Below are 17,468 nucleotides of genomic sequence, written 5' to 3'. Positions count from 1 at the left end.
GGAAAAATAAAAATAACAAAGACGGAGGCGTTGTCAATCACCTCTCACATTGTGTAGAAATCGGACAAGAATTCAGATTGGTTGCTACGTGCAACAGTTCTATGTTTCTTTTCAATTTTTTTCCTTCACCTTGAGGCCCCATTCACACCTCAGCATTTTGTAGCTTGAGAGCCGGTTCACACTGCAGCGATGTGGGAACCCTGCGAATCCACTGCGGGTTCCCGCATCGCATGTGCCCTATGCGAACTGCTGGGAGTGTCTATTAAAAGTTAATGACATCCCCAAATTAGTTTGCAGATCGCAGTGCGATCTGCAAATTCGGACAGGAATTAGATCGCATGGGTGTGAACACCCATGCAATCAGATTCTGCTGCTGACAAAAAAAAAAAAAAGGGTCTTGTGCGAGTTCGGTCCGAATGCGATTTCAGCCATACTATCTGTATGGCTGAATTCACATTGCACGGACATCGCATGCGATCAGCGTGTGGTGCAAATCACATGCGATCGAGCACCAGGCAGCAGTGTAAACCGACCCTGAAGCTCAGTGCTCCAAGACGCTGGAGGAGAAAAACCTCAATTCTTTTCTTCATCTCCACTACAAGTCGCCTGAAGCTCGAAAACGTTCTGGTGCATTTTTTTTGTGGATCAAATCTCCAGCAGGAGTAAAGCCTGCACAAGGCAGGGAGATGGGAGGAACACAGTACTGACAGAGCCATTCACCCCCCCCTCCCACCTCCATAGCGACGCCACTAAATCTGGGGACAAAACCGGGGACATTCTTGCTCCAGGGACAGTGTCCTCAGTCCGGGGACATCTGGTCGCCCTATCATAGGGAAACATTTAATTTGACGTGTCATGCAACTTGTGCTCTCATGAGTCGGATCCCATGTCGTACCAGTGTGAAGCGGGCTTAACTTAGAATTGAAAGGCAAACCATTTGTGTATATATAAGCAAAAAACATTATAAATGCCTTTTTCCCTTTTTTATAAGGGATCACATTCCCTCTGTTCTCAGCTGCATAAGAGCTGGGGGGGAGGAGCAGCAGCAGTACACTGAGCTTCCCAGTGAATGGCTGTGGGGGGGGTTTGAGGATAAGTCTGATAATTGGAAGAGAGTAGGCTGAGCTCCAAGCACAGCGCTAGAGAGCTGACCTCACTGTGCTCTCCGTGGTCAGTTTTTAATAAGGAAAGCAAAGGACTGTCAGGAACTCCAGGGATTTCACACAAAGGAAGCAATACAAAGAGAACAGGATACTTTTTTATACAAGTTCATGATATAGCAGGCACATATGAGCATACCTCCCAACATTTTGAGATGGGAATGAGGGACACCTACTAGCAAACGTATGTAGGCATAGGACACGCCCCCTGCCACACCCCCTTAAAGGAGAATTAAACAAAAAAAGGTTAATTAAATCCACAAGGGCTTTTCTTTTACTACTATTATTCCTTTATATTGACTTTTAAAATTTACAAATGCAACAATTTATAATTTGGATGGAAGGTTTAGCACTGGAAAACACTTTTTGAAAGATAAAAAGTGCATTTTATATACAACTATATGGATCAGACCAAAATGAGGGATAAATGAGGAGGAAAGAAGGACAGAGGGACATTGCTCCAAATCAGGGACAGTCCCTCGCAATCAGGGACAGTTGGGAGCTATGTATCAGGAATATGAAACGTTGGGATTACATATTTATGCTTGAAAGAAATGTTCATTAATGAATGGAAGTAGAAAGTGGCAGATCTCCTGTGTTTCCAGGAATTTGTCCCTGAATGCATAGGGATCAGCTTATGATAGTCAATGAAGTGTATGCTTGTATGTGGAGTGAGTGTAATCAGAATGGCACAGAGATGAGTGCTTTGTACGTATTAGAGGAGGTCATGTTGGAGGACCTGCATAAAGAGCTACACACTTTAACAAGGTGAAGAAATAGACTAGTGATGGGAAAGCCTTCCACAAGTGCAGTTTGCTGCCATTTTACAGTTCTAGGAAAGTCAGGATATACAGCGTAATGTGTATAATGACTAGAGCCAGCAGTGGAAGTGATATGCAAGCAAAATCTATTCTATACAACATGGTCTGTAGGGAAATCATTTGCATTATTCTTGTAATAAAATTCAGGTTTTGCTCCACATTACAATGATTCAATTGGCAGCACACTCGGCTGTTGTTTCCTTAGGAAGTGAGGACAGCACCTGGATATGATAACTCTGAGCAAGGAACCTGACCTGCAGAATGGACTTGTCACTTCCTGCCCAGTAATAGATTCCCTATAACAGAGCAACTAGGAAGGAAGGCTCTCTTGGGTTATAAATGGTTATATATCTGATATAATGTAATTACTAAAGTACACCACTTGTCGAACATCAAACATTTTGTGTGTCAAAGCGCAGTACATCCTACCGGCAGAAAAACAAAGATGTTCGTTTTGACATTCCGAGTCTTAATTTGCCCTACTAGTTAAATAATGGGGGATTTTAATTATCCAGACATAGACTGGGTGGAGGGAACCGCGCATTCATTTAAGGCTCGCCAATTCCTTAATGTCTTGCAGGACAATTTTATGGGTCAGATGGTAGATGCACCAACTAGAAATAAAACGTTACTGGATCTACTGATTACCAACAATACAGACCTGATCACGGATGTGGAAATACGGGGCAATTTAGGTAACAGCGATCACAGGTCAGTTAGTTTCAGTATAAATCACACAAATAGGAGACATAAAGGGAATACAAAGACACTGAATTTCAAAAGAGCCAACTTCCCTAAACTACAAACCTTGCTAAAAGGCATAAACTGGGATAAAATATTAGGAACAAAGAATACGGAGGAGAGATGGGTTTGCTTTAAGAGCATATTAAATAAGGGCATTAGCCAATGTATCCCATTGGGTAATAAATTTAAAAGAGTGAACAAAAGTCCTGGATGGCTTAACTCCAATGTAAAAATGCATATAAAAGCAAAGCAGAAGGCCTTCAAAAAATACAAGGTTAAGGGATCATTCTCAGAATTCAGACTTTATAAAGAATGCAACAGGAAATGTAAGGTTGCAATTAGGACGGCTAAGATAGAACATGAAAGACACATAGCGGAGGAGAGCAAAAAAAATCCCAAGAAATTCTTTAAGTATGTAAACAGTAAAAAAAGGGAGGACAGACCATATTGGCCCCATAAAGAATGAGGAAGGACATCTGGTTACAAAGGATGGGGAGATGGCAAAGGTATTGAATTTATTCTTCTCCTCAGTCTTCACGAGTGAATCAGGGGGCTTCAGTAACCAAAACTGCAGTGTTTATCCTCATGACACAACACAGGAAGCACCTCCATGGTTAACAGAGGACGGAATTAAAATTAGACTTGAGAAACTTAACATTAATAAATCACCGGGACCAGATGGCTTGCATCCAAGGGTACTTAGGGAACTCAGTCAAGTGATTGCCAGACCGTTGTTCCTAATTTTTACAGATAGTCTACTGACTGGAATGGTACCAGCTGATTGGAGAAAAGCCAATGTAGCACCAATATTTAAAAAGGGCCCAAAATACATCCCTGGGAATTACAGACCAGTTAGCCTAACATCAATAGTATGTAAACTCTTGGAGGGGATGATAAGGGACTATATACAAGATTTTAGTAATAAGAACGGTATCATTAGCAGTAATCAGCATGGATTCATGAAGAATCGTTCTTGCCAAACCAATCTATTAACCTTCTATGAGGAGGTGAGTTGCCATCTAGATAAAGGAAGGCCCGTAGACGTGGTGTATCTGGATTTTGCAAAAGCATTTGACACAGTTCCCCATAAACGTTTACTGTACAAGATAAGGTCCATTGGCATGGACCATAGGGTGAGTAAATGGATTGAAAACTGGCTACAAGGGCGAGTTCAGAGGGTGGTGATAAATGGGGAGTACTCGGAATAGTCAGGGGTGGGTAGTGGGGTTCCCCAGGGTTCTGTGCTGGGACCAATCCTATTTAATTTGTTCATAAACGATCTAGAGGATGGGATAAACAGTTCAATCTCTTTATTTGCAGACGATACTAAGCTAAGCAGGGCAATAACTTCTCCGCAGGATGTGGAAATCTTGCAAAAAGACCTGAACAAATTTTTTTTTTTTTTTTTTTAATATATTTTTATTAAAGTGAAATATAACAAAAATATACATATATCTCAGAATGATTGCATTCTTGAAAATACAGCAGCAAGAGTTTCAGCACTCACAGATTTCAATGAGTATTTATAGGTTAACCCTCCAATAATTGGTTCAGAAGCTTAACAAAGTGTTGATATAGCATAGGGTTAATACTTTGTGAGCACCTGAAATAAACCAAGATAAGTGTACATAGGAAAAAACCTTACTTTGGTATATAGAAACTGAGAGATAAATAATAACAGAAAAAAAATAAAATAAGAGAAATTATATGAAAGAGAAGAGAGTAGGAGAATAAGAAAGGTAAAAGAACAGAAGGTAGGGGGGGGGTATGGGGGAGGGGTTGTTGTTGGCATGCATGTCTACGCACCAAAAGGGAATGATATGTTAAGGTGTAGTTGGCTAAGCTTAGACTAGAGGTTTAAGAGGTTTGCGTTATAAGTTCCTTATAGGCAGATGTAGATTGAAATTTTTTCCAAGAATCCCAGGTTAGAGAATGTTTCTTAGAGGTACCTCTAATGTCGTGGGTGATGCTCTCCATAAGATGTACCTTATCGACCATTTGTAACCAATCTCTTATGGAAGGGATTGTTGGTTGACCCCATAAAGTAGGAATTAAAGCTTTGGCCGTGTTTAGTAAATGTGGAATAATTGAACGTTTATATGTTCTTATGGGAGTTTTTGTGGAATGAAAAAGAATAGTCCATGGGTCGTTGGGTATATTGACATCTGAGATCTGTAATATTAGATTGCGGATAGTGTCCCAATAAGGTCGGATGAGTGGGCAAGACCACCAGATGTGTGCGTGAGTGGCTTTGTTCCCACAGTTCCTCCAGCATAATGGGGAACTGGCGGGGAACATTTGTTGTAATCTGACTGGGGTATAGTGCCATCTAGTAAGCAATTTATAGTTGACCTCTGACATTTTTGAGGCCAATGAGGAAGTGTGGACTAATTGGAGGATCTTTTCCTTTTGATTATCTGTAAGGGAAGAATCTAAGTCATGCTCCCATTTGGCCAAGAATGGTGGGAAGTTAGGGTTTTGAAGTGTAATGAGAGCTTTGTAAAATAAAGAAATTCCATGTGAAGGGGGATCTTTTGGATAGAATATTTCTTCTATGGTATTTAATTCACTCAGACCTCTAAGCGGATTGGGAAGGGATCTTAAGAAATGTTGTAATTGGTGATATCTCCATTTATCTAGAAATGTGGTGGGTTTAGGAGTAAGTATCATGTTTAATGGTTTGAGTATATTGTCACGGAGGACATGGTGTAATAGAAGAGGTTCTTCCGTTCCCCATGATTTAAAGCCTGGATCTAATAAACCTGGTAAGAAATATTTATGATTGAGGAGAGGTAGTAGAGGAGAATCATACTTCCATGAGAATTTTTTATGTAGGGCGTCCCAAATATCTAGGGAGGATATAGTGAGAGTCGAGGTAGATCGAGCTAGGTTCCTACAAGAGCGGGGTATCCAGGGGGCTACCGAGAGATCCACACCACTTAAAAAGTATTCAATTTGTACCCATAGTTTCGATCTAAAAGCGTATTTCCAATCAGCCAGCCTGGACAAGATAACTGCTTGATAGTATGCCTTAAAATTAGGAAGTGCCAGACCGCCTGAGCATTTGGCGCGAAATAGTAGCTCTCTCGATATCCTGGAGTGACCGCCCTTCCAGATATATCTGGAAATCAGGTTTGTAATATAGTGAAGAACCCCACTGGTACTCCCATTGGAAGCATTTGAAAGAAAAAAAGGATGCGGGGTAGTATGTTCATTTTGATTATGTTCACTTTCCCCAACCATGTGTGTGATAAATTGGACCATTTTCGTAGATCCTCCCTGATCCTATTTAGCAAGGGAATATAATTGTGTCGAAATAAAGAATGGAGATTAGGAGTCAGATATATACCTAGGTATTTCATGCTTTTTAATACCCATTTAAAGGGAAATAAGGGCTTAAGGGAGAGAGCTTCGGACTTGGAGATATTGATGTTTAAAATTTCAGATTTGGATAAATTTATTTTGAAGTTAGAAATGGATTGAAAGGTAGAGAATTCAGACATTAAGTTGGGAATTGAGATACGTGGTTGCTGGATAAAAAATAGTACATCATCCGCATATGCCGCGTATTTATGGGATCTTTTGCCTATTTGTATGCCTTTAATATTATCATTATGCCTAATTGTAGCTAGGAAGGGTTCTAAGGTGATAGCAAAGAGGAGAGGGGAGAGAGGGCAGCCTTGTCTGGTTCCATTATGTAAGACAAAGGGGTCACTCAACGTCCCATTAATTCTAATTTGTGCTGAGGGGTTTGAATAAAGGGATGAAATTCGGTGGAACATCCTAGGTCCCAGCCCAAAGTGGCGTAAGGTCATCTTAAGATATTCCCAGTCCACCCTATCAAAAGCTTTTTCAGCATCAGTGGAGAGGAGTAGGGTGGGCTGGGCGCATCTCCTAACGTATTGGATTAGGGATATTGCACGAAGTGAGTTGTCTTTTGCTTCTCTATTGGGTATGAATCCTGATTGGTCTGCTGATATCCAGCTGGGCAGAAGAGGGAGCAGCCGGTTTGCGATTACTTTAGCAAAAAGTTTGATGTCAACGTTAATTAGTGATATTGGCCTAAAACTGTTACATAGAGTGGGGTCCTTATCGGGTTTAGGGATGACAGTGATGTGAGTTGATAGAGATTCTGGGCGTAGACCTGAAGAGTGAGATATAGAGTTTGCATAAGCGGTGAGACGAGGGAGTAGGATATCGCTGAATGTTTTATAATATAGAATGGTGAACCCATCCGGTCCAGGAGCTTTGCCGGATGGGGATGATTTCAATGCTACCAGGAACTCCTCTACCGAGAAATCCTCTTCCATTTCTTTGAGGGCAGATATGGGCAATTTGGGTAGGTTAGCTGCTCTCAAGTAGGAAAGCAGGCGGCTTCTTCTTTCTTTTTGTGGTAGAGAAGACAGGTCATTTTTAACATTATATAGGCCTTCGTAATACTCTCTAAAGGCCTTAGCAATATCTGGGGTTGCATGGGCTAAATTCCCTGTTGGAAGTTTGATTTTGGGAATAAAGGATTGTGATTGTTTAGTCTTTAAAGACCTGGCTAGCAGCTTGCTTGGTTTGTTACCCCATTCATAAAATTTCTGTGATAGACGTTGGAATTTTCTTTTAGTATCTAAATTGAGAAGGGATTTTAGTTCTTCGCGTTTGAGTGTGAGGGATTGAAGGTGTTCTTTATGCATGGAGAGTTTGTGTTGTTTGTCTAGAGCTGCTATTTGCTGTAGAACCTGATCAATCTGTTGACCATGCTCCCTCTTTTTCCTAGCCCCGAGCTCGATAAGACGACCCCTAATAGTAGCCTTATGGGCTTCCCATACAACAGAGGGAGAGGTGTCAGAGGGTTTATTTTCCTTAAAATATTGTGAGAGATGAGAGGCTAACATGGAAACTTCGGCTTCATCAGAGAGAAGGCAATCATTGAGTTTCCAATTGTTAATGCGTCGTGGTAAGGAAGGCACGGTCAACGTCAGTGATACAGGTGCGTGGTCTGATATAGATGCGGTGCCGATGTGAGCAGATTGCAGGAGGGGAAGATGAAAATGATCTAGGAATATATTATCTATTCTGGAATAGGATTGATGTGTTGTGGAAAAGTGTGAATAATCCTTCTCCTTAGGGTGGAGAAGGCGCCAGACATCCATCAATTGAAGATCCAGGAGCTTTTTTTTAACAAGTTTCAGTTGTTTAAAGGAAATATTAGAGCGGCCTTGGGATGTGTCAATTGTTGGATCCAATGGCATGTTAATGTCGCCCGCTAGGATAGTAAGGCCTTTGGCGAAGTTTGAAAGTTTAGTTAGTGTTTGTGAGAGGAAAGTTGACTGATTTTGATTAGGACAGTACACGTTTGCAAGAGTACATTGAGTGTTACCTATGAAGCCCTTTAAGAAAAGGAAGCGACCATGGTCATCTGCCAACATGTCAGATAACCTAAAGGATACATTTCTGCAGAATCCAATGGCCACTCCTTTAGCTTTATTAGTGTCTGATAAACTATAATACCACTGTGGAAAGTGGGATGAGGTTAGCTTAACGGGTGTTGTGTGAGTTAAATGCGTCTCTTGGAGAAAAGCAATTGAACATGTGGTTTTTTTAAGTTCACGTACTAATTGGTGTCTTTTAGCAGCAACATTAAGACCCCTAACATTATACGATATAACCTTTAATGTAGCCATTGTTAAAGCATAGTACGTACCTTCAGCCTATATTTCCATGCATACCAGCCAGAGGGGGGGAGTGGAAAGGGAAAAAGGAGAGGGTTTTTTTGGAAAGAAAGAGAGAGAAAAGAAAAACAAGAAGAACACATGTGAGAATCACATATATAAGTTTAACAACTTGTGGGAAACACATATTTATCACGCAGAAAACTGCAGTGTTCCCATTGGGGAGAGAGAGAACTAGAGGCCGACCCAATCCTTAGATGAGAACTGGATAAGGCAAATATAAGGCCAATCGTTCTCGCCAACCCCAGAAGGAAAGGGGGTGTCAGGGTTGCGCTGTAATGGAGGGGGGTAAGCAGAGGAAGTGTGTCCCCACAGCGCGCGACCTATGAGAAAACGAATAACTTATAACTATAAGTAAGTAATTAGTTCCATTTAGGAATGTAAATATTACCAATTTGTAACCAGGATCAGTTTGATCAAAACAAAACCCCTAGGCAATAAAGTGCAAACTAATTCGGTACTTAAATTACGTACCCAAGAGTAAAAAGTAACAAAGCACGTTGGTCATTACCACTGTATGACGGTTTCGGCCATATTTAGTCAGGCACACTGACAAAAAAAAAAAAAAAAAAAAAAAAAAAACACCAACTGCGGCCGGAACCTGACTTAGTATTGACAACCTGTAGGTAAAAGATTATCCATGATAAGAAAATTAGTATGTGTAAGAAGTTACATATTTCAACCGTGCTTTTGTGCTGAGCCTGGAAGAGAGGTACGCCTTTTCTTTAAGGGGGTCTTTCTCCAGGGTGGGTCCGGTAGGCTCAGAAATTTAGGGACTGGGTCTTGCCAGCCTGGGAGTTCCATGGATGGAAGATTAAGATCTTGCAGGAAGGTTGGGAGTTCTTCTGGAAATCTCAGCGTGTGTGACCGACCATTTTTTGTGGCAATTAGGCAGGCTGGGAATCCCCATCTGTAGGTGATCCCGTCTGAACGCAGGTGGTCAAGGAGCGGTTTCAGAGCTCTGCGGCGGTCTAAGGTTTCCTTAGAAAGGTCTGGAAATATGGTGATGACTGCTCCGTCAAAGTCTACGTTAGGCAAGCCCCGCATCTTCATCATAATAGCATTTTTGTCTTCAAAATAATGCAAGCGACAAATAACGTCTCTGGGCTGATCTGACTTAGCATTACGGGGTCTTAGGGCACGGTGTACTCGGTCAAAGCGTAGCGGTGCAGTGGCTGAATTGCCTAAGATGGTATTAAAGATGCCTCTTATAGATGGTTCTAGGTCATTATCACCCGTTGCTTCTGGCAGACCTCTGACACGAATGTTATTTCTACGGTTACGGTTCTCGAGGTCTTCGAGTTTATACAGGGAGGCTCGGTGGGCAGAGGCCAGCTGGGTAACAGTGTCCTGTAGTTCTTTAATAGCTAAATCATGTGTGTCTTGCCGCTGTTCCGTTTCCTCAACTCTGGTCAGAATATGTGTCATATCAGATCTGACAGCAGATATCTCCTTTTTTATGGATTTCTCCAGACTGTGAAACATTCCCGCAAGTTCTTTTTTGAGGCCGCTCATTAGCGTGTTCATTTCGGAACCCGCAGGGGATCCTGGATCATCCATGAGGTCTGAGCAGTATGAGGAGGTCGGGGAGCTGTCTCGCACAGATGCAGCGTGAAATGATGGAGAGACGCTGGTCCGCGAAGTTCGGACCTGATCGTCTCTTGCGTTAGCCAAGTACTGTTGAATAGAGCCAGTGGAGACTGGAGCGGGCAGAGATCTTTTACCTGAACGTTTACCCTTGGCAGACCGGGGTTTGGGTGTTTTGGCGGGCATTACTGGAACTATACGGTCGATCGCCGTGGGGGATGCCCCCTACTCACATCTGTTTAGAGACATGTTTCCATCATAGTATGCAAGCAGTGTTAGAAGTGCTTCAACAATCACTTGGAAAAGCAATGATAGTTGTACTGATGGAAGTTTATGGGAGCAGAAGCTATGTGTAAGATATAGTAGTAAGGAATTTGTTTAGGAGTACTTGGAGCACCAAGATGGCCGCCAGCCTCCAGAGGTAGGCCGGAAAGAGGACTTTGTTTGCGGAAATAAAGTATGCTGTCTGTCACTGTATGAAGGGGTCAGTTGATGGAGTGCAGGAGAGTTCAGCAGTTATGTTATTAGCTGGGTAAGGTTAGCAGGGGAGATGGTTTGGAGTACCAAGATGGCCGCCGTCTTCCATAGGTAGGCCGAAGCCGCGGTCTTTCCTGAAATTCGCGGCCGGCCGAGTAAGCACCGTTCGCTGTGGGCCTAATACAGCGCCGCGGGGCACCAAAACTGGGGTCCTGGCGGAATGGGAGCGTGCCGATTCGGGCCAATGGGGCTCTACAGAGGGATAGGAAGGCAGATGCCTCTGTACTCACTGCGCCCGTTTGTAGGAGAGGCCGTTCCTGTAGGCCGCAAGATGGCGTCCGGCGGGGAGCAGTCCGAGGCAAAGAAGGAGATCACCAGGCAGCTCCCCTCAGGCATCCAAGGCTCCCCCGACCGCCGACGGCGGCACGATCGGGTAACCAGGCACAGGCTCCTCTTGTCCGCTTGGCTGTAGGCCTGATGGGCGGCGTACACGGAGCTCCCCGCAGGCCTCAAGATGGCGGCGGGCACACAGGGCCCAAGTCCGGTTGGAGGCCCGGGGCCAGATTGAACGCAGCACCGGCGGCCAATTTCCCCTGCCAGCCACAGCGGAGGTAAGCTAAGCGCTTCTGAGGGTGGTAAGGTGCTCCACGGATTGAGGATGGGCTAGGATGGCGTTGGATGGGAGTATGTAGAGCGGAGCTCAGCTTCCACACGTCCTTCTCCTAGCTCGTCCGGACACGCCCCTCAGACCTGAACAAATTAATGGGGTGAGCGACTACATGGCAAATGAGGTTCAATGTAGAAAAATGTAAAATAATGCATTTGGGTGGCAAAAATATGAATGCAATCTATACACTGGGGGGAGAACGTCTGGGGGAATCTAGGATGGAAAAGGACCTGGGGGTCCTAGTAGATGATCGGCTCAGCAATGGCATGCAATGCCAAGCTGCTGCTAACAAAAACAAACAGAATATTGGCATGCATTAAAAGGGGGATCAACTCCAGAGATAAAACGATAATTCTCCTGCTCTACAAGACTCTGGTCCGGCCGCACCTAGAGTATGCGGTCCAGTTCTGGGCACCAGTCCTCAGGAAGGATGTACTGGAAATGGAGCGAGTACAAAGAAGGGCAACAAAGCTAATAAAGGGTCTGGAGGATCTTAGTTATGAGGAAAGGTTGCAAGCACTGAACTTATTCTCTCTGGAGAAGAGACGCTTGAGAGGGGATATGATTTCAATTTACAAATACCGGACTGGTGACCCCACAATAGGGATAAAACTTTTTCGCAGAAGAGAGTTTAACAAGACTCGTGGCCACTCATTAAAATTAGAAGAAAAGAGGTTTAACCTTAAACTACGTAGAGGGTTCTTTACTGTAAGAGTGGCAAGGATGTGGAATTCCCTTCCACAGGCGGTGGTCTCAGCAGGGGGCATTGATAGCTTCAAGAAACTATTAGATAAGCACCTGAATGACCGCAACATACAGGGATATACAATGTAATACTGACACATAATCACACACATAGGTTGGACTTGATGGACTTGTGTCTTTTTTCAACCTCACCTACTATGTAACTATGTAACTATATAAATCTGAGAACCCATAAAATACAATATATAATTTCTCCAGGCCCCCTGCAGATAAACCCACACACTCTGTAGGAGGCTGCACAATAGAGAATCACATTGCTCCTACCCAGCGATGGATTTCTACTTCTCCCACCTTAGACCGGATGGTCTTGTCTTGCTCCTTCCCCCTTGCCCTACTTGACTGATTAGCCTTAAGATGTAACCACTTCAGCCCCTGAAGGTTTTACCCCCTTCATGACCAGGCCATTTTTTCGATATGGCACTGCATTATCAATTGCGCGTGCGAAACTGTACCCAAATAAAATTGATGTACTTTTTTTTTCCCCGTAAATAGAGATTTCTTTTGGTGGTATTTGACCACCTCTGCGGTTTTTTATTTGTTTTTTGTTTTTTGCGCTATAAACATGTAGCCAAGTCCTGGGCCTCCCCAGGCCTAATGGTGACCTCCCTGAACTCTTCCAATCTTCTCAGTGAGTATCTTCCTCAAGCGTCACCCCCGCATCCCTGCTGGGTCCCTAGCTTGACACTCACAGATATTCCTCAAGCGTCACCCCACTGGCCTGCTCGGTCCCTGGCTTGACACACAATACTTCTCTGCAAGCGTCACCTCCACTGGCTGGTAGACATGTGCACACTGAAATATTTTGTTTCGGAATGTCGTTTTCGTCCGAAAAATTAATTTATTTAGTTACTCCCGAAATTCGTTTTTTATTTATTTTGTTTCGTTAAAAAATGCATTCGTCCGAAAATCCAAAATAATTAAGGTCGAATCTGTCATTGAAGGCTTATGGTGTCTATCGAATGTTCTAAGAAGATTCAACGGAGCAGCTAAACTGTACGACGCCGCAATCGTACATTTCCGGTCGAATGTTCCGCCTACAAGCTATAGTAGAATTCTAATGTTGTATGACACTAGTAATAATTATATTTATCATTTATTATTACTAGTGAACCAACATTAGAATTCTTCTATAGCCTATGGGCGGAGCATTTGAACATAAATGTCCACTCGCGGCGACTGCTTCGTCGAATCTTCGTGTCGAATCTTTTCTCTCTATGTCGAATAATCTTGAGCTAATAGAGTTAGGTTAGGCACATTCGACCTTTTTTGCTATTGTCTCTATAATGTCGAATCTTTTCTCTCTATGTCGAATCTTTTCTCTCTATGTAGAATAATCTTGGACTAATAGAGTTAAGGTTAGGCACATTCGACCACAGGTTCGATGGACACAGATCGCTATTGTCAGCGTCATGTCGAATCTCCTATCTATATCGAACTGTTGTCGCAACGAAAATGAAAATAAAGCATTTGTTTATGTCGGATCTTTCGGTTTTCGGATTCTGCGCGTTCGTTATCGTTTATTAAAACGATAGCGAAAATACCCGAAATTCAGGCGAAAATGCATTCGGACGAAAATGAATGCACATGTCTACTGGCTGGGTTTCTGGCTTGCCACTTGCTGAAGTTTCCCAATTCTTCACCATCCCCGGCTGGTGAGAATACTGCCCTGGTACTTGCTTCAGCTACTCACAGTGGTCCCTGGTAACAAGGTGGTTGGTCCCTTAGTGGCGAAAGCTTCCCCTCCAACCATGACAGGTTCTCCGGCCGGCAGAAACGTTACTTCTGGTTGGACTGCAAGCCGCAGTCCCAACCCTACGCTGCTCTCTTGCCTCTGGATAGGCCCTCAGACAGCCTAGCAGCCAAATGTCCCCGGGATAGGCCTCAGGCTCTGGCCTAGCAGCCCGGGGAAGCACAACACACGTCCATCCAGACAGCCGTCAAGGTGGCACAGACCCCGATCACCTGACCCCACCCAAATAAATAGGCCCTCCCAGCAGGCCAAGGGATCCAAGAAGATCTCTGCCCATTGACTGAGACACCCCATTCATTCTTAATCTGTCCCTGTAATGCCCTTGTCTTATCTAATGTCACCAGATACCCAGCCACCTAGTGACAGAAGAGAGAAGTGCAGCAATTCCAGAATTAGGGTGAAATCAATTGACCTTCTACCAACTGGCCAAACCAACTGCCACCTGGCAACTAAATGTAACAGCATCCCTGCCTAAACATCAGTGTGCTACAAACAAAAAAAGTGACAATTTTGAAAAAAAAAATATATTTTTTGCTTTCTACTATAAAACATATCCAATAAAAAAAAATAGAAAAATCAAATTTCCTCATCAATTTAGGCCAATATGTATTCTGCTACATATTTTTGGTAAAAAAAAAAAAAAAATCCCAATAAGCGTATATTGATTGATTTGTGCAAAAGTTATCGCATCTACAAACTATGGGATAGTTTTATGGCATTTTTATTTATTTTTTTTACACTAGTATTGGCGGTAATCAGCGTTTTTTTTTTTTTGTGGGACTGCGACATTGCGGCGGACAAATTGGACACCTAACTGACACTTTTTTGGGAACCAATGACATTATTACAGTGATAAAAATATGCACTGTTAGTGTACTAATGACACTGGCAGGGAAGGGGTTAACACCAGGGGCGATCAAAGGGTTAAGTGTGTCCCTAGGAGGTGCTTTCTAACTGTGTGGGGGATGGACTGACTGGGTGAACACAGAGATCCGAGTTCCTACTTAGCAGGAACACAAGATCACTGTGTTCTCCCCTGTCAGAACAACGATCTGCCTTGTTTACATAGATAGATCGCCGTTCTGCCTCTCTGGGGAACGATCGACAAGTCCCGGTGGACATTGCGTTCGCTGGACCCGCTGATTGGCCCCCCCTCTGGCCAATCAATGCGCGCCGCCATTGGCGATTGCACGACGTACAGGTACGTCGTTTAGCGCAATAGAGCCGCCCTGCCGCAGTATATCTGCTGTGGGCGGTCTTTAAGAACTTAAAGGGATAGTTCACCTTTACGACAAAACTGCCTATGAAGATAAGGGGCATCTGTAGATAAAAGTAAACTGTGCAGCTCTGACTAAAGTTGAATAAAGCTCTGACATACCTTATGAAGCCTGACTGGAATACTCCCAGGACATTGCTAAGTGAGGCCTAGTCGTCACTGCTCACCTTCACTATCATAATAGTAAGCTCTCAAATGCTGAGCTAAGAGCGACTGCATCAGGGGAGAGGAAGCGTATGTGAGGGGATTCCAATCAGAAAAAGAACTCACTCCTGTGATGGTGAAGGTGAGCAGTGACGACTAGGAATCACTTGGCAACGTCCTGGGAGTATTGCAGTCAGGATTCATAAGGTATGTAAATGGCCTACACCTATAGCAAGGGTATTATTAATCATCTTTAGTCAGAGCTGTACAGTTTGTTTTAATCTACAAACATCCCTTACCTGCATAGGCAGTATAGGCGTGCACACAGGGTGTGCCAGGGTACGCCTTAATCACCCCGTGTGGTGCAGATTCCCCTTGTTTAGACCCCTGATATTTTACCAAAGCCCCCTAACGGGGCTCCTACAAACAAAAATGTAAAAGAATTTAAAAAAAAATTAAATAATGAAAAATAAAATAATAAAAATAAAATATTACTGACATCGTTCACTGCCCTACTGGCACCAATCTCTACCTTACTGACACCATCCACAGCTCTACTGACACCATCAGTATATATATATATACAGAAGTTCATAAACAGAGTTGCGCCAAAAATATTGAGTCAGACACCAGTGGTATAAAATACAGTCCCAATGTGGTAAAAAAAAGGTTCTGTGCACCATCCGCCAACTTTAGGTAAATGATCCAGTGACAACCACCTCCACCATAGGCAAACTGGTTGCTCACTGGTTGCAGGGACCTTCTATCAGGGAAGGTTAGTGACACTTGTGGCTCTAAACCCAGCCAGGGCCTTTAAACATCTCAGGAGCCTCCTAGGGCATGTAGAATCCCCATCCAGGTACGATATCACAGATCCTCCCCAAAATATAAAAGGCTTGCCATAGTGTAAAAATCCTTAGAACTTTATTAAATATATAAAATGTTGCACTTACGACATGAAAAGCATGTAATCGCATTGGAAATAACATTACCTGTCCTTCCGGGATCGGAGAAGCGCGGTGACTTCAACACGTTGCTCCGCCCTACGTGTTTTGTCATAAGATGATGTCGTCCGGGGCAGGCTGTCCAGGACTCTCCTTCCTCATTGGCTGAGACCGCAGCGGGGCGCCATTGGCTCCCACTACTTTCAATAAAAGTCAGTGAGCCAATGAAGGGGGGGGGCGCGCTTCTGTGTCTGAATAAACACACAGAGCAGCGGCTCAGTTTGGGTGCCTCCAAAAAAAAGCTGCTTGCTGTGGGGGGCATTCGGCAGAAGGGAGGGGCCAGGAGTACCAGCAAAGGACCCGGGAAGAGGAGGATTAGGGTCACTCTGTGCAAATACTGTAGCTGCTGACTTTCAATATTACAACACTCACCTGTCCACGAATCCAGCATTGCCTTTACCCCGCTGATTTTTCAACCGGCTGTCGGGTGCTGCCGCCACCATTTCCACTGAGGGAAACCGGCAGTTTTCACAGCTGGTTCCCTATTGCGCATGCGCAAAGCATGCTGCGCTTTGTGAATAGCCCAACAGTGGGGGAAGGAGGAGGGGGGGCGAGGACAGCCAGAAGTGGGAGCGGGTACCTGTCAAACCCCAGTACCCACCCCCCGAAAGGTGCCAAATGTGGCAGCGGAGGGGGGGAGGCAAATAAGCGGAGTGTCCCCTTTTGGGTGGAGCTTCGCTGTAAAAGTCAGCAGCTATGGTATTTGTAGCTGCCAACTTTTATTTTTTTGGGTGGAGAATGAAGCTCCTCCTTTAGTGTCCACCACACAAAGGAAGAGCATTGTAGAGAGCCCTGGTGCACAGTCTGAGTCCCTTTGCCTTTGATTGTATCAACATCAACGCACTTTTGCTTCTTTCACACTTGCTTACTTTTTTTTTTCAGTTCCATTCATCCCTTTTTTATCTTTATTATGGTTTTTGCTGAGAGCAATATGAAATGTGCCACAAGTCATTTTAAAGGGGGTTATAGAAAACACAAATGTGAAAGCATTGATTTGTAAAGAGTCTATAATAGCGGTGATCCCCAGCAGTCTCATGTAATGTGACTTGAGGCTATGACTGTCTCCTGAAGCATGTCCTCAGTCTCCCACGACTCTTGTAGCATATTTGCAATCCCTGACAGTCTTCTGTAGCAATATACTTGCTAAATATTATGTGCAGCCCTTCGCCAATGTCAAGGGCCACATTTAAGGCCTCCTATATCAACGGAATCATCCGTTACTGGTAAAGAATATTGTTTTATGATTTATTTTATTAATCTCGGAAAAGAGGAGTTCTGGATCAACCTGCTTGGACCTCTTTCACCACCATCCTATATGAGCTTCCCCACATCCAATTTGTAATAGCAGGA

General features: G+C 43.7%; 1 protein-coding gene across 1 annotated transcript in view; it reads right to left on the bottom strand.

The window, feature by feature from the left end:
* The window catches only part of ADAM12 (ADAM metallopeptidase domain 12), a 970,627-nt gene that overhangs the window by 905,658 nt on the left and 47,501 nt on the right, over nucleotides 1-17,468 (bottom strand). The window lies entirely within an intron of this gene.

Source organism: Aquarana catesbeiana, linkage group LG08 (genome assembly GCF_042186555.1).
Source record: "Aquarana catesbeiana isolate 2022-GZ linkage group LG08, ASM4218655v1, whole genome shotgun sequence".
In the NCBI taxonomy this organism is placed as follows: domain Eukaryota; kingdom Metazoa; phylum Chordata; class Amphibia; order Anura; family Ranidae; genus Aquarana; species Aquarana catesbeiana.
Note: the sequence above shows the minus strand (reverse complement) of the source record. Positions and strands in the feature narration are given on the sequence as shown.